The sequence below is a fragment of the Adiantum capillus-veneris genome, chromosome 5 (assembly GCF_014529385.1).
Source record: "Adiantum capillus-veneris isolate H3 chromosome 5, ASM1452938v2, whole genome shotgun sequence".
NCBI classification, from domain to species: domain Eukaryota; kingdom Viridiplantae; phylum Streptophyta; class Polypodiopsida; order Polypodiales; family Pteridaceae; genus Adiantum; species Adiantum capillus-veneris.
This window is the reverse complement of record NC_140935.1, coordinates 10,939,263-10,954,979: the sequence shown is the minus strand read 5'-3', so window position 1 is coordinate 10,954,979 and position 15,717 is coordinate 10,939,263. Positions and strand designations below refer to the sequence as shown.

Sequence of the window (15,717 nt, the reverse complement as noted above, 5' to 3'; positions counted from 1 at the left end):
CCAGCAGATCTTCCATGAGGGGGACTGGGTACCTGTTCTTGATAGTGATCTTGTTCAGAGCCCGGTAATCCACGCAGAGTCGCATCGAACCATCTTTCTTCTTGACGAACAAGACTGGGGCGCCAAAAGGGGAGCTGCTTGGTCGGATGAACCCTTGGTCTTCTAACTCTTGGAGTTGCTTCTTGAGCTCTTTGAGCTCGGTGTCGTTCATGCGGTAGGGGGCCTTTGCCGGGGGTGTGCTTCCTGGGATGAGGTCAATCTCATGTTGAATTTGCCGAGGGGGAGGTAGGCCGGGGGGGAGTTCTTGGGGCATCACATCCTTGTACTTCTGGAGGATGGGGGTAAGGGAGGGGTCGCCCACTTTAGCTTGCTCGATGGTGATGGAGTTGAGCCTTGCCGTGGGTTGCTCCTTTGCTTGCATGATGCAGAGATGAACCTGAGCTCCTTTCTTGAGAGCCCTCTCTGCTTGCTTGGCACTCATGAGGTTGAGTTTGGGGGACGAGTATTCTGGGAGTTTCTGTTTTCCTTTCATCGCTGCTAACTGTGCAGGGTCTTGGCAGTTGGTGGTAGGGACTTTGGATTGCGTGTGCACCTGACGGGTGAATGCTTGCTTCGTTGTGAGTCTGGCGCCTTGCACTGTCACTGTCTTGCCTTGATTATTAAGCAGTAACTGATCCACCTTCATGCCGAGAAGGGCAATGAGATACTTGTCGTTGAAGGACAGACCAATGATGGCCTCAAAGTCGTCCATTGGGACCACTATGAAGTCTAGGCGGCATGTGAATTCACCCATCTCGACCCTGACTTGACGTGCTGCCTGTACGTTGTTATCCTTTCCTTGGGCAAATTTGACGGTCGTTTCATTGACAGTGGTGAGACGTAGGCCCAGGCGAGCGGCGCACTGAGGGGACAGGAAATTATGTGTAGCACCTGAGTCTACCATGATCCATTGTTGCTGGGTCCCAATTGTTGTCTGGACGTACAAATTCTGAATGTCCGTGATTGATGCTGCCATACATTGAGGGTGGAGGGCTACAGCTCTAATCCGAAGTTGTTGGTCAGCGCTAGCGTCAGCCGTTTCTTCGATTCTTCGTTGGGGGGGGGAGGGTGGTTCTTCGATTTGTATGGTGTTGGCTCTGCCATATGATGTTGAGGCGTAATCGCGCGTGCGTACACACGCGTAGTAGGGACCATGATGCTTCTTGCAGTCGTTGCACCACACGCGGTCAGGGGGCATGTTGTTATTATTGCCGTTGTAGTTCTGGGAGGCAAAACTGTTGGGTGTGTGATTGTAGGAGTTGCTTGCAAAAACGCTGCGTGGGACTAAGGCGCCATTTCCGCGGCCTAGTCCCGGGTGGAGATTAGGCGGTGGGGGGGCGGGTAACATTGCTTCTGTTATTCTGTACAAATCCGCGACCTTGCCCGACGGGTGGGTTAGGCCAGTGGTTGGGTGCAAAATTGTTGGGACGGTTGTTTGGAGGCAAACCTGGTATGGTGTTTGTGTCCCGGAGCTTTTCTGCCATGTTGGCGGCCACTTCTCAGGTGTTGGGACTCTGTTTCTCTACCTCTCGGCGGGCCCAGTGCTTAAGGCCGTACAGGAAACCATGCAGCCTGTCTGCTGCGTGCATCAATGGGAGTTGGAGCATGAGTCGCCGGTACTTGACAATGTAGTCTGATATGTGGCCGTTTTGGTGTAGATCGCGCCATGAATCCCTGACTTTGTTGTCCTCATTTTCTGGGACAAAGTAGCTTAGCATGTCTTTTTGTAGATCCTCCCAGTCCTCCCAGTGCTTAGATTGCTGTTCAGTGAGGAACCAGACATAGGCGTCGTCGGCCAGGAAGGTTTTGGCCACTTGCACATATCTGCGTCTGCCTATGCTGTTCCACTGCATGTAGTATTCTACTTCGCTGAACCACTTGTTGAGTGCCAGTGAAGAGCGGTTGCCTTTGTATTTGTCTGGGGGACTGGGTTTGAATTTTCCAAGTCGGTTTTCGTCTTCTAGATGTCGGTCCGGGCTGTAGTAGCGTCTTTCACTTCGATCATCCTGATCATCTTCGTCTTCGGGTCGTGTCCGTCTTTGGGTGTTACGTCGCGTGTTGACATTGCTGGGACCGGGTTGATCTTCGTACCGTTGGCCTAGCTGTGTTTGAATCAATTCCCCCAGGTTAGCCGACATCAGGCTGATTTGTTGTTCCACGGAGGCCATGATGCGGGCCTCGAGTCTTCTTTCTACTATGTCTTGTGCATCCTGTTTTGTCTTCGTTTTTTTCTTCTTCTTCTTATTTAGATCAGGCTCGGTTCTGTAGCCGTCATCATATTCTTGATCTCCAGCCATTCCTGTATTTTTGTGGCCGAAACCGAAAAGAAAAACTCAAAAATGTCGAAATTTGACAAACTGTGCAAAACGGCTTGAAAACGTTGAAAAACTATGAAACAGTGCGAAACTGGGTCCAAAACGGCGAAAACTGCGAAAAACTGCTCAAAAACGATGAAAACCGGTCCCAAACGGTGTAAGACGGGGCAAAACGAGGTAAAACGTTGAAAAACGGGGCAAAACGGGGCAAAACGACGAAGAACGCGGTGAAAACGGGGCGAAACGCGGGTCAAACGAGGCAAAACAGTGAAAAATTGTAAAGAACGTGGAGAAAACGCGCGGAACGGGACAAAACGGGACGATCACGCAAAGAACGCGGTGAAACGGGTCAAAACGGGGCCCCGCGGGCCGAGAAAGCGGAGCAAACGTGAAAAAACGAGACAGAACGGGCCGAAAACGTGATTACAACCACGGGTCGTGGGCCAACGTCGGGTCGGCGGAGACTCGAGCCGAAGCTCTGATACCAAGTGTGACGCCCTCGTTCGGGGCATCGCTGAAACGGGGCCGCGTCGGCTCACTTGCGATGCAAACGGGACCTGCAGGCAAGCGAACGCACATACAAGAACACAACTTGAAAACTGAACGCAAGAGGGACACGAGAATGAGGGACGCGAACAAATGATCAATATCATAAGAAAGTGCCGAATACAAAGGACGCGAGCAATCACTGAAAAACGGAGCTGAAAAGTTGAGGGAAGTGGCACATACTTCCCTTATATTGGGCTGCTATGAAGGGCAACACAACTACCTTCAAAGCATTAAAAACACTTGGTCCTAACCTTACACAGGTGGCCCATAGAGATGCTCTGTACCAAACACCACTGTTTGTTGCTCTTGAAGCGTGACACTTGAACTTTGCGGAAGAGCTCTTAAAATGCGATACAGAGAGATTTAAAGCTGGCTTGAAATGGAAACTCCGGACTACAGCTGAGTGGATGCAAGGGGTGGACCTGTGGTGTAAGTGGTATTATCATGCCAAGGTGGCGAAGCAGACAAAGGACGAGCTGGAGAGGGAATTTAGGTGCCATATGAAGGATGAGATTAAGGTGACATGGCTGCAGACATGGCTGCCTACTAGCTGCAATGGCCCAGCAATATTGGATGTTTATCAGGAGATACCACCTGTCTACTTGGCACTTCATGCAGGAAGGCTTGACATTGCCACGTTCTTCCAACAGCTAATTAAGTAGAAGGGATGAGAACGCAGTGAACAAGAAAGGGCCGAACTCTCGGAGGACAGCCTTGCATTGGGCAGTCTTGTTTCGTAGACAAGATATTGTGGAGAAGCTATTAAGCATTGAGTTCAAAGAGGTAAGGCATTGGGTCTTGTCTCTTTCCTGCATTATAATATATATGATGTTTTTGATATATATATATGATGTTTTTGATGTTTTGCATCATGACTTTATGCTCCAACATCATGCACGCACGCACACAGGCCTTCCTTTTTTGATCTGTCTCTAGAAAAAACTATAACCAGAACTTGGAATTCTTTCTGCAAACACCAGGTAAGATTGTGCGAAGAAGATGCACGATGGATGTCCCCAGTACAGTATGCAACAGAGGGGAACATGCAAGGTATTGAGTTTATCCTTAACGAGCGTGAAGCCGTAAAGGACTACATTGCAGGCCTGTACAGAGACCGCCAATACTATGTGGATACTACAAATGCAATCCTGGTGGGTGCAGCACTGATTGCAAGTGTCACCTTTGGTGCCTGGCTTCAACCGCCCTTGGGCTTCACAGATGATCACTATGATGCCAAGCTGCTGTATGTAAACATGCGACAAGTGAAAGGGATGCGAGTTTTCTGGATCTTCAATGCCCTCTCTTTCTTTGCAGCCATAGGGACTCTGCAAGCAGGGGCATGTGGTGTGCTGCCATTGCGCCATGTGCACATCGGGCGTGGAGTGAGCTATGTCCGGCGTGCCTTGATGGTGGCATCCCTGTTGATGGTATTGTCAGTTGTGTGCGTCCTGGGTGCATTTGGGGTTGCAGGATTCATCGTACTCCCACCAGAATTCCAATTTCAATCCTACATGATGGCCACAGTAATCTTTGGTGGCCTCATCAACGCCAGTCTGATTTGCTGATTCCTACAACGCAACTTTGGTGCACCCAGCTGGCTACTGCGAGTGTGGAGCTGGCGTCATAAGCGGGCACCTGCTTTACTACCTGCACCTGATGTGAGAGTCCCACGGCATTCTGATCAAAAAGCTTCTCTGGACGATCCATTGGATGATATTTTCCCAAGCACAGCAGCACCTCACCTGCTTCACTGCCAGGACCTTCTCTGGACCTGCCTAATGTCAGGATTGAATCTATAAAAACCTATCTTCCTAAGTTCCTAGCTTCCTAAGTTCTAAGATACCTGTTGCTATGAATTGCTTGGACATTGTAGTAGGAATAATACTCAGGAGAAGAGTTGCTGACTCTAACAAAATGTTGTATAGTCCTAATTTCTTGATCCAAATGTAAGTGTTGTGGACCTGTGGTGTTGACTTAGGTATCCACATTTGCTTGCCTCTCTGCATATGTTGTTGTCTGGTAGCGTTGAGCTGTCCAAAGTTCCAGGTTGGGTGAGTTGGACTTGGGGATCTTTATCATTTAAAGGGGCACTATGTCCATTCCTTCAGCGTCATAGAACCTATTGAGATTTATCTTGTTGACGCAAACATCCATGGTAGCTAACATTTGCATCCATTCCAAGGGTTCAATCATTTCTCCGAGCAATGATTATGCTACATATGCAAGGTCAAGTGCTCTTTGTTCTGAATGGAATTCTTCCTTTTGCACATTAGCACACTTTGATGCCCCATACATCCATAACTAAGCTTTTAAGTTCACCAGGCGGGTATTTTTATTTCAGCACCTATTGCAGAATCAAAGTCCTTAACAGGAGTTTTCTGAACATCACGATAGCTGCGGGTTAGATTACGGAGCGAGTTTGACGAAGGTAGTTTACGGGGAGTTTTTTTCAAAAATGTTGCTAAAATCTCTTAGTAGTAGAATTAATGTCATAAGTGTACTCAGGCTAGATTGGGTGAGAGAGAAGGAGGTAGAGAGAGAGGTGTGCGGGAGAAATGGGGAAAGAGAATGGGAGAAATGGGGAGTGGAAGCTTTGTCGTACTCTGCCCTCAAGCGCAGGTGCAGACCTGATGTTGCGCTTGTGCGCAGGTGCAAACCACGCAGACGTAAAGCTACGCCTGTGCGCAGGTGCAGACTTGTGCGCAGAGACAGAGTTCCATCGAGCAACATAGAGCGTGGTGCTCCAACTCCACATGACAAGAGCACTTTGGCGAGCGAGAGAGAGACCCATCACGTATGATCTCCTTCTCTCTGGATAATTATGCCTTTGTTGCTAGCTGGGTACGCCATGCACACCGCTGCATAATCATGGAATGACGAGAGGTCCGCACATGCCATAATTCTCACCGCAATAGGTGTTCAGACCGACTACATCAACAGATATCACATCAAAGGGCGAGATATGAGGGAGAGGGGGGGTGGTGTGGACGAGCTCGCCAACCATGGCCCCCCCTCCTGTGTCTGCAAAAGAACCAGACGCTGCATCTATTCCATCGTCAGACAAGACAAAAGGCCTTGAGCATGTCCCAGCTTTTCAAGAGCAAGCCTCTCAGATAGAGAAGGGTCAAGTGTAGGTTTTCCCTACTACTTTGCAAACTCCTGTAGTAGAATTGGACACTGCATTTATTGGGACAACAACACCTTTGGAAACCCTAGTTGTGGCAGAACAAACAAGAAAGGAGGCTCAAGAAAGAATCATACCAAGAGCAATGGAGGTGATAGCAATCACAGAGCAGACAATTAGATTGCCAATGCAAATCAAATAGACAAGACCATGGATGAGGTCGTGAAAATGATCAACACTGTCTACAACCTTGCCACCAAGTACGACAACATGATGTCTGAACTAGCATCCTTTAACACTGCTACTATGGAATCCTATGTCACCCTTAGACGCCATATGCAAAGGACTATTGAGCCAGCACTGATAGAGTTTGTCCATGCCCATGACAAAGAGCGGATTGAAGATAAGCGAGCCCATCTCCAATATAAGAAAAACACCATTGAAAGGCAACTAAGCATAAAAAACCAAAAGGATGAACCGTATGCACAAGCAAAAGCAAAAATAGACAGGGATAAACTTATGGTGTGGTTACTTTGCCAATCTAGATGTTTCCAATTTTTGACTTCCAGTACCTTGTTAATTTTCCCGGAGTTTAGTCGTATTAGTTAGCTTTGAGTAGGCATCGGGACCTTAGGCTAAACTAGGTAACTTAATTGATGACCTTAGTTTCTTACATGGTCTATTAATAGTAGTGACCTTACTAATGCGTTAGGCTATGCGGCTCTATTCCTCTCTAGCTTATCCCCCCTAAGTTGTGACTAAAGCCTTGGAAGTCCATGTGCTTGAGCCATTAGGAGAAATATGAACCACAAAAGGGCCTTGTAAGGATTCCTAATTTGAAGGGTTTAAGGCTAAAAATATGCGTGGTTAAGGGGACAAGGGCAATGATTGAGGGTAGCTTCATAGGCTTTTTTTTAGGCCCTCATCATAGGCTTTTTCTAAACTTAAATAGGGACTAGTGGGGGGTTGGGGGAGGGATATAGCTACACTCTCTCTACCTTTTTAAGATATGACAAAGGAGAGTGGGGATATGATAATAACTACTCCCCATCCACATCCTTGCCACATCATCAAAAACGTGCATAACGCTAATCCAAAAAGTCACTTTTTTTCAAAACTCTCAAATAGACCCATTTCTAACTCTCAAATAGACCCCATTTCTACCTAAAACTACCCCCCAACATATATATATACATAAAAGTAATTTTTCTTCGCATTTTACTCCCACAACAGCTTCAAAATATCTTTTTTGATTCTTTTTTCAGTTTCCCTCCAAATCTCCATCTCCCTCCCCCCTTCCCCCTTCTCCCTGCCCACCCCTCTCCTCCCTCCTACCCTCATACAACTACTTCTCTCCTTCCCTGCCACATCATCAAAACGTCCATATTCCTAACCCAAAAATCATTTTTTTCAAAACTCTCAAATAGACCCATTTCTAATTAAAACTACCCTCCAACACATATATATAAATAAAAAATCACTATTCATGCTTATTTTCTCAATATACTAGCTTTCTCTCTCACACTCTACATCACACTTATTCCTTCTTCATCTCCCTCTCTCAAACCTCTCTCTTACTTTCAGCATAGTCAAACATTTTAATATCTCTCCTACCCCTCTCATCTTGCAGCTTATCTCCTAATGCTAACTCTTTAATTCTTTCTACAACAGGCCTAAGCTAGAAAATATATAGCCCATAATCTCTGCCTTGGCCCCTTTCTACCTACTTCATTCTATGCTATACTAGCCCATCTCTCCATGTTATGGAGTTAAACGACATTACAAACCTCTCATCCATAGCACGATCATTTCGGTCGGAAACGGAGAGCATACATATCTAGTTGCCAAAAGACTACGCACCCTCCAAGCGCTGTGACTTGCATACAACAATAGAAATGCTGCAATATAGGTCACACCAATGTGGACCTCTAGGTGGATGGTTTCCTCTATCCCAATGACCCTTTGGCTAATGTGTATCCAACATTCAATAGTCTCCCTACCTTCTTGCAATATGTAGGTAGAGGGGAGCAAGGTGTGCTTGGCTACGACAAGTGGTAATCCACTATCGGATCTCATAGTGTGCAATGGTGGATGCATCAACACTAAGTGCTTCTTCATAACACTTCTAGTTTGCAACAGAGGATCATTCATGTGGAGAAAGAACCACAAAATCTTTAGCAACATGTGGAAGACAAGGATGGTAACATTGTAAAGCTTGAGGATACCATACTGCATTTGAAAGAGACACCTTTAGGTGCAAGGGAGCGTAAGAGGAGCTTCTCAACCATTGAGACTCTTGCTCCCAAAGGTGGTGCTCGGAAGAGAAGAGTTATAGATACAAGGTGTATTTTGAAGTACCCTATCTTTTTTCCTACATGAATGAAGTCGCTTGTGGTGATTTTTTTGTTTTTATTCTTGTCTTATGGTGATTGTGTTTTTATATATTCTTTTTGTAGAAATTTCATCCAAGAGACTTGTGGTCGCCAAACCCACGAGGATGGCGTCCATTTGCTTAGTAGTTGTCTTAAGAAGGCAGATGTCATAGCACTCATGTGCGCACCGAGAGAAAAACAAATTAATGATGTTGTAACCAAGGAGGTGATGCGTAAGTTTTCTAATCTTGTGAGTAATGTTGATGTGCATAAGGCATGTGATGAAGTGGAAATTAGTACAAAGGGCTACATTGCACTACATGACCTCCTCAAGGATGCTTTGAGGGAACAAGGAATTACTGAGAATGTATCCCCAGTGCCACACAAGGTAAAACTTGCTAGACAGGCCTCTAATCAAGATGTTTTCTTACGTCTAGGCCACTATTTGCACATAGAGGAGACAATGACCTCATTTATCTTTGTGCAATCTCCACAAAGTACTAAGAAAGCTTCCAATGCAAGGAATCGTGCAAATAATATTGACAAGGGGTTTCCTTACTCTATGTCAAATAATATTTTTGTTGATTTGAAGACGCTTCAATAAGCAATGGTTGTCTTTTATGGAAGTTCAATGGTGACGAAGATGCTAGAAAGCATATCGAAGTGTTTGAACATGTGTACGATTCTATGGAAGAGTGCAATGAGTTGCATAAGTGCAATTCCTTGAGCTTGACCCTGAGCAGAAAAGCTGGGGATTGGTATAGGACCTTAAGGGTTGAGGAACGCACTCATTATCCTACTCTCCGAAGATTGTTCTTGAAAGAATACATACGAGAGGGTGTGCTCTGGGGTATAGGATCTCAGCTCCAAAAAGCAGAACGAGAGGAAGGAGAGTCAGTGAGAGACTTCATTAGTCGTTTAAAGCATCTAAACTCTCGCTGCACCCCAAATGAGCGCTTCAATAAATACCAGCTTCTTGGTAGATTTATTCGAGGGTTATGACATGAAGAGATTTACAATGGCCTATTCATTCGAGGAATTACCACTTGAGAGGCAGTCACTGCAAATGCAATCCAATCAGAGGATAACTTAATGATTGCTGGAAAAAAAGTGTCTTCTGAGGCGAGGTCTGTTAGCTCACAAGTGTCTGGACATGAGCCAATGACGATAAAGCCAATTATTAAAGAGCAGAAGATAGCTGACATGACCTTGGAGCATCTTACCAAAGCTATCATGGCTATCCAAGAAGGCATGAAGGATAATCGTGCTCCGCTAAATAGTCATTTGTACCCAAGGAGGGAGCAACAGTGGTGCTCAGTTTGTTTTGGTCCACATAGTACCAGTGAATGTCCAACATTTAGAGCTAAATTCAACGGAATCTGCAACACGTGTGGTAAGTATGGACATCAATATAAGGATTGCCTAATGCTCAAACGCATGCTAGCAAGTAGGCCACCTGTAACTTGGACAAATACACCTCAAGTACCTGCACTAATGCCTGCTCCTCCTGTTGAGCAAACACCATCGCACTTAGTCTCTAACCCCTCAGAACGCTATCCAATCTGTTCCTTTACCACCTCCAGTGCTAGGACCATAGCATCCACACCCAAGAGTTTTGGTTTGTGAATCATCTAGCACATATGATTATAGTGATGATGTAGATCCCCTCACTCCATATGGACTTGATGCATTTGAAATGGGTCCCTAGTACTACATGGAGGATCCTTTTGGACAAGTCAAGCCTGTATATCAAGCATCTGCTTTTGCTCCAAGGGTCCAAAACATCAATAGCTTTTCCAGGAGACCCCCTCTCCAATGCTTTGAATGTGGTGGACCACACCGTGTGGCTGAGTGTCCTAATAGATTACAAAAGGTTGCTACCCAAATGCAAGCAACTCAAGAGGGCCCATCCTCAATGCCAGTACTCACCTGTAACCAATGTGGTATAGATCATTTGATTGCACAATGCCCGCATAACCCGAATGCGCCTAAAATAACACCATTGAATTTAATTGAGGTTATTAATGGGACACAAGGAGCGTCACCTGTTATGTCATGCTCGTATTTGGATGACTGGGATCTACACATTTTTCATCCCCATTGGAAATGACCACCGTATTGTATTGCACCACCGCCCCTTGCAGTAGCTTCTTTCCTTCTAGCACTCCTTACAGCTTCACATGTTCTTGTGACTTAAAATTCTTATTTTCCCTGTTGTCAATGAACAGATGAGATCTCTCCTCTCCCTCAAATTTTCCAATTTTCTTGATACCGCGTTTTGATATAGCATTCATAAAAAAAGGTTCCATTTTTTGTTTTTGTATGTTTTTACTTTTTTTGGTCTTTTGAGAAGTTTCTGATTTTTTTGAGATTTTTGTTTTTGTAGGGTTTATTGGCATAGATTGGTTCTATCTATGTTATCTTCCACTTGTTTGCCAGTGTTGAAACACAGTTGTTCAGGCTCATCATCCAGTTTTGTCATTGCTTGTATTCCATAGCATGGCACCACTTCGTTACCTTCGGGATCACAAAATTTTCTCGTGGGCTCACCACTTATGGCACATACATCTAGAGTTGCTAAGATTTTTTCCCATTCTAAAGTTTCTAAGGCCTCTTTTGGAAAAGGTTTAGGGATATAATCCTCATCATTAATGGCTCTCTCTAGGATGCACTCTTCTCCTTTTAGGCTTCCGCATTTTGAAGCTCCACACACCCATAATTCCCTGGGTTTACCTATCCATGATAGGACTATTGATTCAGTTGCTGTGGCCGAATCAAAGTCCTCTAGAAGAGTCCTTGTGACCTTTCCATACTTATGTGTTGTCAAGTTAACCTTGGTGGTAATATCCTCATTTCTCATATAGATATAATTATAACCCCAATCATGGACCATCTTCAGTTGTCTCATGAATGGTCTACCCAAGATGATGTCATAATTATTTCTCTTTCCAAAATCAACGATGGAAAAAGTATGTTCATACTCAATGCCACACGAGGTAACCACTGCTTTTTCTAGGAGTCTTAAAGGCCTTTCTAAATGTCCGTCTGTTAATTGCAGCTTCAATTGTGTAGCCCTTAGTGCTGGTTTTTCCCATTTCTTCCAGACATCCTTTGTGGCGATGGCAACTCCCGCTCCGCTATCCAAAATGGCTATGGTATGGACCTCATTATACTGCACAGGAAGTGTAGTGTTACCATCTTTGCCTTCAAAGTACTATCTGACCTTGTTTAATGGAACCGTTGTAGCTTTCTCATCTGACTCTTCTAGGTCAACCATCTCGTGGTTTTTGACTTCCGGATTTTTAACTCCCATCTTCGCTAAGCAGTTGTCAACCATACCCCACAATTGAGGTTTGATTCTTAACAATTCTGCTAATGTGATTGTACATTTAATCAGAGTTGACAAGATGTCAAATAATCCCTCTGAATGTATCTCTTTAGGTGCATTGTGTCTGATAGAGGGCATGGCTCTAATTTCAAATCTAGCTTCATAGTCACCCAGATATGACGGTAACGTCTTCAAAGAATTTTTCTCACTTTCTATCGACACTTCTATTCCTGCATCGCCAAAACAAGATTGCCTATCCAAATCTATTTGTGGCCCTGCTTCAAACTCTTCTATTGGTGGCAACGTTGGGATTTTGCTAGGATGCCTATGCCTTTTTTGGTCTCTTAAGTCCAATACTTTTTTCCAAAACTGGTTCATGTCATTGGCCTCGGTGTCTGTGTCTCTCTTTTTTTTGGATTTAGAAAATTTATTTACAATCCATGTGCACATGCAAGGAAAGTCACTAGTCTTCACCAGCTAGTGGGCCAGTTTTGACACTTTGGCTTAAGTTTTAGGTGTTGAAATTTGTATATAAGTGATTGTAAGCAAGGAGAGGGGGTGCTTAAGTTCAAAAAATTTCAGAAAAACATTAGTTTTTGGTCGTGGATTCTTGAGGAGTTTCTGCTATCTATGTGGGTGTGTTTACCATCTCCTTCTCTATGTAATCTTTCCAGGATAGTTTCTCCTTGTCGCCAATTTTGTATATGAGCGCCTATGGAATCAATAAAAAGTATTGGGGTGTAGTCCAGATGGCCATGGGAAACACCCCTAACCCTTGTAAATTTATCCTTCTATACTCTTTATAATGCAACTTAATTTTTTCAAGGAAGGAGAGACCCTCCATGTGTCACTCACTGCTTCACTTAAGAGAAAACCTCTCTAGAATGCAAAAAGGAGAGTAAGATTGTAAGAAGCTTTTCAGCTTTTGTCAGAATGTAAAATCAAAAGAATTTCTTTTTCTTTGGTAGTAGAAAGTGCTTTAGTCATAGAAAGTCAAATACTTTCTCCTCTACAAGAACAACTATATTGGTTAAAATGCACATAGCAAAAAGGAGATAAATTTAGTGGAGATATTATTATTTAATGAGAATTTAATTTTTGAAGTTTTATTTGGTTTTTTATTTTCAAGATGTTTTTTTCAAGACCAATATTGACCTTATTTTTTAAAAACTTTTTATTTCTTTAAAGAGATTGAACAAGTGAAAGGGTCACGACAGCTTTCAAAAACAATAAGAAAGTGATAAAATTGTTAGGTTGAATTAAACTGGTATCAGTGTTTGGGAAAGGATTGCCTCAGCTTAGTCTTGAGCTCATTGAAAATCGAGACTAGCTAACTGCAAACCGTGGTAAATGGAAGAAAAACCGATGAAATATGTGAGAAAGTCATCCAAAAATTTTACAAATCTCAAAATTTCTGCTAGTATTTTTTATTTTCTTCTTTGTGAGGAAGAAACTCGATCAGCAGCCGCTTAATAAAAGAGACTTTCTCGAATGTTAACACTAATTGGAATCAAGCTATAAAATGCAAGAAATGTAAAGCCATGTGAAGTTGTGAAAATGAAAGGTGAAATAAAAAGAACTAATTAATATATATGTGTGTGTATAGAATTTATTAGAATGATGCAAAGTGAAGCTTCACTTTAGCATTCTAAAACAATAGAATGCAAAAAAAATGTGTGTGTGTGTGTGTGTAAAATTTACTAAAATTTATGCAAGGTGAAGCTTCACTTTAACATTCTAAAACAATAGAATTCAAGAAAGTAAAGACATGTCAAGATGTGAAATGAAAGGTAAGTCTCCATCATGTCAGATGTGAAATGAAAGGAATCTTCCTAACCCAACACAACACTAAGGTTTCTTTTAGAAAGCCAAAAAGAAAGTAAACAACTCGTGTGTCAAGATGTGAAATGAAAGGTAAGTCTCCATCATGTCAGATGTGAAATGAAAGGAGTCTTCCTAACCCAACACAACACTAAGGTTTCTTTTAGAAAGCCAAAAAGAAAGTAAACAACTCGTGTGGTGTCCACTTGGTGTAGTTTCACTTTGAGAAAATATATGCAAATGAAGGAGTAGTTATCCATGTTATTGAGAGAGAGAGAGAGAGAGAGAGAGAGAGAGAGAGAGAGAGTTTGGGGGGGGGGGGGGGGGGGGGGGGGGGGGTGGGAGGGGCACGAAGGGAGCATAAAAGTTTTGAATGTCATAGTTATTGTACTATAACAACAACAAGAGGCTTCAAGACCTATGTGACAAATCTTTGATATAAAAATATATATATATACACACACACATACATACATATACATACATGCATACACACACACACACATATATATATATATATGTATGTATGTATATATATGTATATGTATACATACATACACACATACATACATATATATATACATATATATATATGTATGTATGTATGTATATATGTATATGTATATGTATACATACATGCATACATACATACACACACACACACATATATATATGTATGTATGTGTATATATGTATGTATATATATACATATATGTACACATACATACATACATATATATATGTGTGTGTGTGTATGTATGTATACATATACATATATATATACATACACGCGCACACACACATACACACACACACACACAAATCCACATATATACATATGTGTGTGCATGTGTGTGTGTGTACTCAACTAGGGTATGAGTCATATTCTCAAATTTTCAAGGAATCTAATGTGTACACAAAAAGAGGTTGTCCTACATTGCCTCAATGTCCAATCACACATTTAATAGAGCAACAATTAAGCCAAATGGGTGGTATAGTATAGATTGTGCACAAGGAAAGAGGCTCAAGCTGGTTGAATACAATCTGCTCTCTCAAAGAGGAATATGGTTTTGTAATTAGAGGATAAAGATAGATAGAGATCAATGGCATGCATGATTTTAGTCATAACCTCAATTTTACACCACGTCCTTCAGTTTAGCATGATGGCCCTTTGGCCGCAGCAACGCGCGGGTCACATACTAGTATGCATTAAATATATAGGGAGAGGAAGTGAGAGTTGACTCTCTCTCACTTGTTGCTCCACTAACCTAAGTTCTCTATGTCATCTCCTTCTTCCCCTTCCCCCTTGCACACTCCATAGCTAAAGCTTGCACCTACACATATAGGCACACACGCGTTCGCACCGCATTGAACAGGCACCGACACCGCAATGCCGACGCGTCTTTCAACTGGTATCAAAGCTTGGGGATCTTGCGGAATAGCTAAATCGCAAGCATGGAAAGCTTCAGAGCTTCGCATGAACGAGATCGGGTTTGCAGATCACGGGCACGCGCATCCATCCTCTGCACACACACATCATATACTCTTTATAATGCAGCTTAAATTTTTCAAGGAAGGAGAGACCCTCCATGTGTCACTCAGTGCTTCAATAAAGAGAAAACCTCTCTAAAATGAAAAAGGGAGAGTAAGATTGTAAGAAGCTTTTCAACTTTTGTTGAATGTAAACTAAAAAGAATTTCTTTTTCTTTGGTAGTAGAAAGTGCTTTAGTCATAGAAAGTCAAATACTTTCTCCTCTACAAGAACAACTGTATTGGTTAAAATGCACATAACAAAAAGGAGATAAATTTAGTGGATATTTTATTATTTAATGAGAATTTAATTTTTGAAGTTTTATTTGGTTTTTCCTTTTCAAGAGGTTTTTTTCAAGACCAATATTGACCTTATTTTTATTAAACTTTTTATTTCTTTAAAGAAATTGAAAAAGAAAGTAAACAACTCGTGTGGTGTCGACTTGGGATAGTTTCACTTTGAGAAAATATATGCAAATGAAGGAGTAGTTATCCATGTTATTGAGAGAGAGAGAGAGAGAGAGAGAGAGAGAGAGAGAGAGAGAGAGAGAGAGAGAGAGAGAGAGAGAGTCGCATTGCATGTGTGTCCGTGTACGTGCACGTGCACGTGCACACGAGAGACACACACACACACACACA

General features: G+C 42.8%; 1 pseudogene across 1 annotated transcript; it reads left to right on the top strand.

The window, feature by feature from the left end:
- Positions 1-3,190: 3,190 nt before the first annotated feature.
- On the top strand, positions 3,191-4,902 carry LOC147456872 (uncharacterized; annotated as a pseudogene). Its single transcript, XR_015188045.1, has 2 exons — positions 3,191-3,686; positions 3,884-4,902. The product of XR_015188045.1 is annotated as an uncharacterized LOC147456872 (transcript).
- The last annotated feature ends 10,815 nt before the right edge of the window (positions 4,903-15,717 follow it).